This window comes from Eretmochelys imbricata, chromosome 7 (assembly GCF_965152235.1).
Source record: "Eretmochelys imbricata isolate rEreImb1 chromosome 7, rEreImb1.hap1, whole genome shotgun sequence".
Lineage (NCBI taxonomy): Eukaryota > Metazoa > Chordata > Testudines > Cheloniidae > Eretmochelys > Eretmochelys imbricata.
In genome coordinates, this window is record NC_135578.1 from 71,758,637 (window position 1) to 71,766,176 (window position 7,540).

Genomic DNA, 7,540 nt, shown 5'->3' on the forward strand with positions numbered 1-7,540 from the left:
AGGCGGTGCTGAATATTTTAACAACTTTATGGCCCCCTAGGACTTCCGAGCTGTTGTTATGTGGCACACGATAGAGACCTGGATCTTCTTGTGATAGTGGGGAGAGAAATCAAAGCTTCCTACTCAAAAAGGACTAGCCCCCACCATTTTAGCTATGATCAAAGTCTCCATTATATGTTAGCAATATGGGGCCCATGACACACAGATAAACTTGATGATTCCATTCAGTGGAAGGTATCGGGGCACACACTAGCAAATCCATTACAATATTCTCACTGTAAAATAACCTTAACAGAATGTCACCCACCTGGTTTAATGGGTGGAAGATCTGCTTGGATCAGATTAAGAATAAAAGAGTGAGTGTATGCAGAGTTAAGACCCTTCTCCCTTTGGGCACTTTGTTGCCCACTAGTCAGCCAGGGAGAAATGGGAACTAATTGACTCTTTGCTCCCCATCGGCATTAATGTAAACCTTTGCCTGGGGTTTTTTGACCTTCTTGCCCCATTTCAGCTGAACCCTCCCTCCCCCTAGTTATATAGTATAGAAACTTTGTTTTTAGGGGTGCTGTGGGCCTGACCAATCACCTGGTTTAGAGATCTTTCCCCTAGGGGCCAAACTGGTAGTTTTTTTCACCTTCCTCAAAGCATCATGGAGACACAGTTAGGTTAAATAGGAATAGGACTTAGACATTTAATATTTGGTATTTGTGTAAATGTTAGTGCATTACAACTTGTGGCCAGCATCCAGTGGTCCAAAGGGGCCTGCACCCAGAAATAAAAGAGATTTGGGATTTTGCTGGTGGACCTCAAGACTGGGGGGAAAAGGCACATCTGCAGACTGCAGTCCCTCTTTGACAGGTTTCAGAGTAACAGCCGTGTTAGTCTGTATTCGCAAAAAGAAAAGGAGTACTTGTGGCACCTTAGAGACTAACCAATTTACTTGAGCATGAGCTTTCGTGAGCTACAGCTCACTTCTGTCCCCTTTACACAGGGGAGGGTAAGAGGATTCAGCAGAGCAAGCTGAATTTGAGCGGAGACAATGGAAAGTCTACCCTGAGTTATAGGCTATCTGCTGAAAGCCCTATAAACCCCACAGTGGACCCATTTAAATGCCTGGTATGGTGCAGTGCAGATAACACTGGGGTGCTCCATTGCATAAAGTTGTGGCCTGCTGCTTAAATCCATTCCCATGTCTGTCCTCATTCACTTGAATATCCTGATCAAAGGGCTGTAATAAACTGGGATTGGTCATCCTGCTTCTTTATATTTTCTGCACTAGTAAATTAATACAAAATTGAACGTATAACACATATCAAAGTCTCTGTATGAATTGAACTCCCACTAGCTTATCCAGGACAGCTCTTCATATGTTCCTTGATTATTTCATAAGGACAGCTGACACACCACTTAAACCAGTGGTTCTCAACCAGGGATACACATACCTCTCGGGATACGCAGAGGTTCTTCCAGGGGGTACATCAACTCATCTAGATATTTGCCTAGTTTTACAACAGGCTACATAAAAAGCACAAGCGAAGTCAGTACAAACTAAAATTTCATACAGACAAGGACTTGTTTATACAGCTCTATATACTATATCTGTGTTTCTCACTCTGGGGGGTCATGATTTATTTTATAATTATATGGTAACACTGAGAGGTAAGCAATTTTTTTGCAATAGTGGGCTATGACACTTCTGTATTTTATGTCTGATTTTGTAAGCAAGTAGTTAAGTGAGGTGAAACTTGGGGTATGCAAGACACTTCAGCCTCCTGAAAGGAGTACAGTAGTCTGAAAAGGTTGAGAACCACTGACAAACTACAGAAATAACATCACTAGGTCATGAAGAGTCACTACACTGCAGAGACAGAGGAAGTTTGAAACACAGAAATTAAGTCAGTGAAGAAACTGAAATTAAATACCGTACTTGACTATCGCTTCAAGGGAAACGTATGGTTCCAACATTAAAATACTAGTGTCATGGAAGGATTGTCTGAGCACAAAGATAGTTATGAATTAGCAAATCAGTGTTAAAACTCAGTCCTTGAGCTGAGCAGAGCATAACCATACTCAGGAGATGAATCTTGCCCCATTTCTCCAAAATCCATGGTATTCAGAGTCAGATTTGCAACTGAGGATGCATTCCAGTGTTATTAAGTCTGTGTGTTTCAACACACACCCCAATCCATGTGCACTCTTTCCTGTATTCTCTGCTGCTGCACCAACAGCTGTGCGGTCAATTATCCAGACATCCTGACCAACTGGAATATGAGTTTTCAGCATTTTTGTGCCTGTTCTGAGGGGACAACAACAAAGGGACTCAAAGAATTTGGCTCACAATTATGTAAATAAAAATCAGGAGCAAGATTCACGAAATGTAAAGGTTTGTCTTGAATGCTGAGTACTGAACTTACAAGGCTGCAAGTTCGGCTGCATCTTATTTTGCTCTTTGTAGGCACTGTGTAGACATAAAGCAAACTATCCTTGACAAAACTGGCTTTCATACCCCACAGAAAGGATTACCTCCAAACACTTGCCCAGAAATGGGAAGAGAAAGGAGTTTGTGCAAAGACTGCAAGTTAAAGTACATTTGATTGTGTTTGCCTGGCCATTTTATTTCAGCTTGTTGGAAACAATTCAAGTGCTGTCTAAGGCTGGGCAAAAAATGAGTAACAAATCCGAAAATTGTCAGTTCACTGATGACTATCTTCTCAAATGTATTAATTATTCAAACAAAACCATTTGCTAACTAATTTCTAATAGTAATTCTTAGCGTGTCACTCAGTCACAAGGAGTTTCTTCCAATACTGGGAATTTGACCCATTTTCATTAGACACACAAGTTACCGTATCTGTTTGTTCCCTGATTGGCTGAGCGCAACTGTTAAAATTGGATGACCCATGTAAATAAGAATTTGAAATTCACCTACAATAATTGCTTTAAAACTTACTGTTTCCACAAACATTTTTGCCAGTAAACTAATTCACTCGAAAATTAGTGGAATACAAATACAAGAAGGCAAATGTAGCACTTGTTTCAAAAGTCAAACAAATATTCACAGACAGATGTTTGCAGGATTCGTTTAATTCTCATGCTGCTGGCTTTACTAATCAAAGGAAATTATCATTTGTAATGGATAACTCTTCACTATGGCCTTGATGCATGTAAATAATCCCATTTATTTCAAGGTCTTGGTGCCCTATGCTCCTGTTTGCCTTCTTCTGTATTTAATTCCAAGTCCTTCAGGGAGCAAACGAAGCAGATACTCCAGCTATATCTGTTTTCCTCCACCCTGTTTTGGTCTTGTCTATTTAGATTGTAAGCTCTTTGAGGCAGGGATTGTCTCTTATTTTGTTTTGCCAATGGCTAGCACAATGGGACCCTGTTCTCAGTTAGCCTCTAGGCACTACCATAATAAAACAAAACAAAAGAAAACAAAGAAGCTACTAAGTGGGCTTTTGTCACAGCAAACTAGATTTTACTTACACTGGTATGAATTGGGAGTAACCCCACTGGCTTCACTAGAATGAACACTGCCCAACAACTCAAACTGGAACATATCTTTGTGTCCCCTCTTTGCTTAATGACATATTTCCCAAGTGTTGATTTATGAGGAACTTTAAATTCAGCTCATTTTAAACCAGGTTTATAGCACAGCTTAAAATATATTTTGATCCATTGTGATAGACAGTGAAAAAACACCATGTTCAATGGGGAATGTATTCCAGTGCTATCATTTATAAATGGTCAGAATCACCTACATTACTACAATTTTCTGTTCACAGTGTGGTATTTCTTGAAAGCAAATGACTGGACATTGTTCCCTGAAATACTTGTCTTGTTGCTCAAAAACACTGGAGCATCAGCTGTCTCATACTAAATCTCTTATAAGTAGCAAACAATGTTAAAACAGGCATTTTATAAAATGTAATAGTCTAGGTTTCATTCAGTGTATTCCAGAGACACCTGGTTCTTATATTTACTTTCATTCTGTAGAATTTCTTAATATTTTTAAACCATGTTTACTGATGCTTTTCAAGAGATTAGCCAGTTAAGCAGTTATCTATGCTCTAATTTCCTCAGGAAATACAGGTTAGTTTAATCTTCTTATACTCTTCAGTGATGCTATAGAGTCTGGCTACAGTTTTAAATACCACCTGATTCTAAACAGGTTCAAGAAGTTCAGAAATTTTGCTCTAAATTTTTGAAGACTGATTTCTTGTGTATTTTGATCCTGAAGTTTCTATAAGTTGCATCCATGACATCAGGGGACACTTCCATTAAGACAAGGGGGGAAAAAAAGAAAAAAACCTTGGACTAATCCCAGGAAATAGCCTAAGTTTATTATGTGCTTAGGGACACTCTCAATAATGCTAACAGTCTTTCAGCTGCTGTGAGACCTTTATAAACCTGCAAAGTTCATGCTGTGTGTTATGTGCATTATATATATAATGCACACACACACACACACATGCTCCCTATATATTACAATTATAGGCAGTGCTTACCCTGTGCATCTCTAAATAAAGAAATAAAGAGTAATGTGTAGTACCTTTCTGAGTTTCCACCACCAAAAAAAATGTATGTTACTTAATTTCCTTTTCAATAATTTACTGGGATTTTAGCTAATGTTCTTCGTTTCCCACCAGTCTGGCCAGGTCTTCTCTCTTCTTGCATTTCTGCAAAAGCTGCTCTCTTCTTCTGCATTAAGTTCAGATTTCTCCATGACTCTTAACCCAGCCTATATCTCTGGCCTTCTCTCCTTTTACACACTTTAGCTATGGTCTGACCAAGGTTCATTTCTGAGCACTTCTTTGTTCTCCTTTGCCCATTCCCAACTTTACATTCCTTTCTGCCAATGTTCCTGCTGGTATTGTCTATACTTGGAACACCCACCCAAATAATGTACACTAAACTGCTTCCCTCTCCACTTTTAAAAACATCTAGAAGCCTTCCTATTCCATGAAGTTCTAATAGCACAATTCACTCTGTATTTGCATTGTATTATATTCCCTGATGCCTTTAAATTGAAAACTTTTGGGGGAAAGGAATTGTTATTGGTTTTGCATAGTTCACCTATCACTACAAATACTTAAGGAGCAATATAAATAGTCCAAACTAACAAATTGTGTGCAATTAAAAGCTTTTCTTCCTTACAACCCAAATCCTCCTTCTGCTTGGTCCCGCAGAGAATCACAATAGCCAGCCAGTTGCACAAACATGGCTATATCACATCACAAATTCAGACCATAGCTTCACTGAAGAGGCAAAAAGGAGGAAAGTGGCCTGGGAAAGTGAATCCCTTGTGTCAAAAAAACCACACACTACCTCCAGGCTTTTATACACATGAATTGCGAAACTCCACAGATAGCATGTATCTGATATAGTAGCAATGACCTCTGCCATCAACTAAGGAGTAGCCTTTATGGGCCTTAAAAGAATTCTCACCCAATCTTCTTTAGCTGGAAGGATTGAACTGCCATGTGAAGATCTAAAGGCCTGAAGATTTACTCCCTTCCTGTTTCAAAATTCTAAGCCTCTCCCTCCCTCAAGCCAATGACACAAGCATTTCCCACTGACAAAACTAATATTCTCATTTCCCTAAGTGAAGCAAAGGTGTGCTGTGTCTTGAGTCTCATATACAGGAGACCTGGAAATATCTGGAGAAAGATAATCCCAGCTGCTTCTTTTAAAACTGAAAATTTATATGAGAAGCAATTTTTTCACCAGCTTTCTCCCATCCCTTCCCAACCCCGAAAGAGGGGCTGAAATGAAATCACATATTGGGTTTTTTAACAAAAATATTTAAAAACAAACAATTGTTCTTAAGTGTTAAAGGAAAACATAATTGACAAAAGAATTTCACTATATCTAGAAACTGAGCCCACTGGAGGGCCTAAGCATTCTACCTTGCGCTTCACCTCAGCCCCTGTCAACTAGAGGTCAGGCCTAGGCATTGGACCCAGATCTGGTTGGGCTGAACACTACAACCAGACCAGCAGCAACACCGTGCTTTGAAATGCAGGTCCCACCATTTCCTCTCCTTCACTCTCTCCTTCCCAAAAAGCACCACAGCCCAGATTCCTTCCCTTTGGCCAGAGAACATCAGCCTCATACACTAGAAGGAACTGTCTGAAGAGCAATGTGGAGTGTTCCCATCCTTCCTAATCAGGGAAGAAAGTGCATGTTTTAACACAATGCTCTGTGTGAATTACAAATGACATGACTGACTCCAACCTATTCATAAAGAGTGAAATTCACCCCTGAATAAAGGGCCCACCAAGACCTTTTTTATGTTACTAGATTAGAATGGGGTGCAATGCCCAAATAATGCCCAAATAGCACTTGCAAATGCTTTCCCTTTATTTTCCCAACTTTGCAACTGGTGGCCCTAGGACACACAATCCAAAAACTATCATTACAAAGTCCTAGCAAAGAATCAACTACTAGAAGATTGTAAATGAACATGTGACATTGAAGTGTTATTTAGGCCCAGTCCAGCTGTCCAACAATAGCATGATGGGGGAGGAAGAACTTGGATGTAGGCCTTCGATCCTTGGCTGGCAGATAGTGCCGAGAAGGCAGAATGCTTAGCCACTTGGGAGGAGGGAGCATTTTATGTATCTTTGTATTAACCATTCTCTCCATCTCAAGATTGCTCTGGAGCCACCTCCAAGCGATCTGTGACTGCAGGGCTGGCCTTTTGGTTTATTTCTTTTATTTTTCCTCCTGGATCTTGAGTTACAAGAAAGTATACTGGACAGTTCCAGAAGTCCTTATTTAGCATGCTCTCAGTTCTTATACAAAGTGAGATTTGACTAAGAGAACACCGAGAAAGGACTTCAGGATTTATCCAGAGGGTCCTTGACGTTTAAGGTGTGACCTGGAGGACTCACATCCACAGAAAATGTTCATTATCAAAAGGCCAGAGGTAGCTAGTTTTCTGAGACTGGTCAGAGGACAATTAAAATGTTTAAAAATTAATTAATTATCAATATCTTTTCTTTTAATGGACCATGTTAGGAGTGTTAGTGATGATAATGTAGGATTCAGGCCTGTATATTCCTAGACCCTTTCGCCTGAGATAGAATTTTGGGTATTGTTTGCCCGTTTGATTTTTGATACACTTATATACTTACTAATGTGTGTGAACGAAGAACAAAGACATTGTGTGTGGCTTCTGCCTAGCCAGATGGGTTTGTTAGTATAATAGAAACAAATAAGAACAGCTAAAGTGTTACTGGGTATGGTGGGAGTATAATATACGAGCGCACACTTAAAGACTGCTTTGACTCTATCTCAAGGCAAGGTCAAGCAACCATGGAGGCCAAGGAGGTGGGGCTGGGTGGGAGGTATAAGAAACACTAAGGCCAAAGAAATGCCTGTCCCTGACCGAAATACAACCTCACTCCTTACCCCTCACATGGGATACAAAAGAGGTGGGATGAAGCCCCCAGACTCACGACCTCCCAAAATGAAACATGACCATAAATTATAAGAGACCAAGGGTGTGCACAACAGGTATATCTATGCCTGCTAA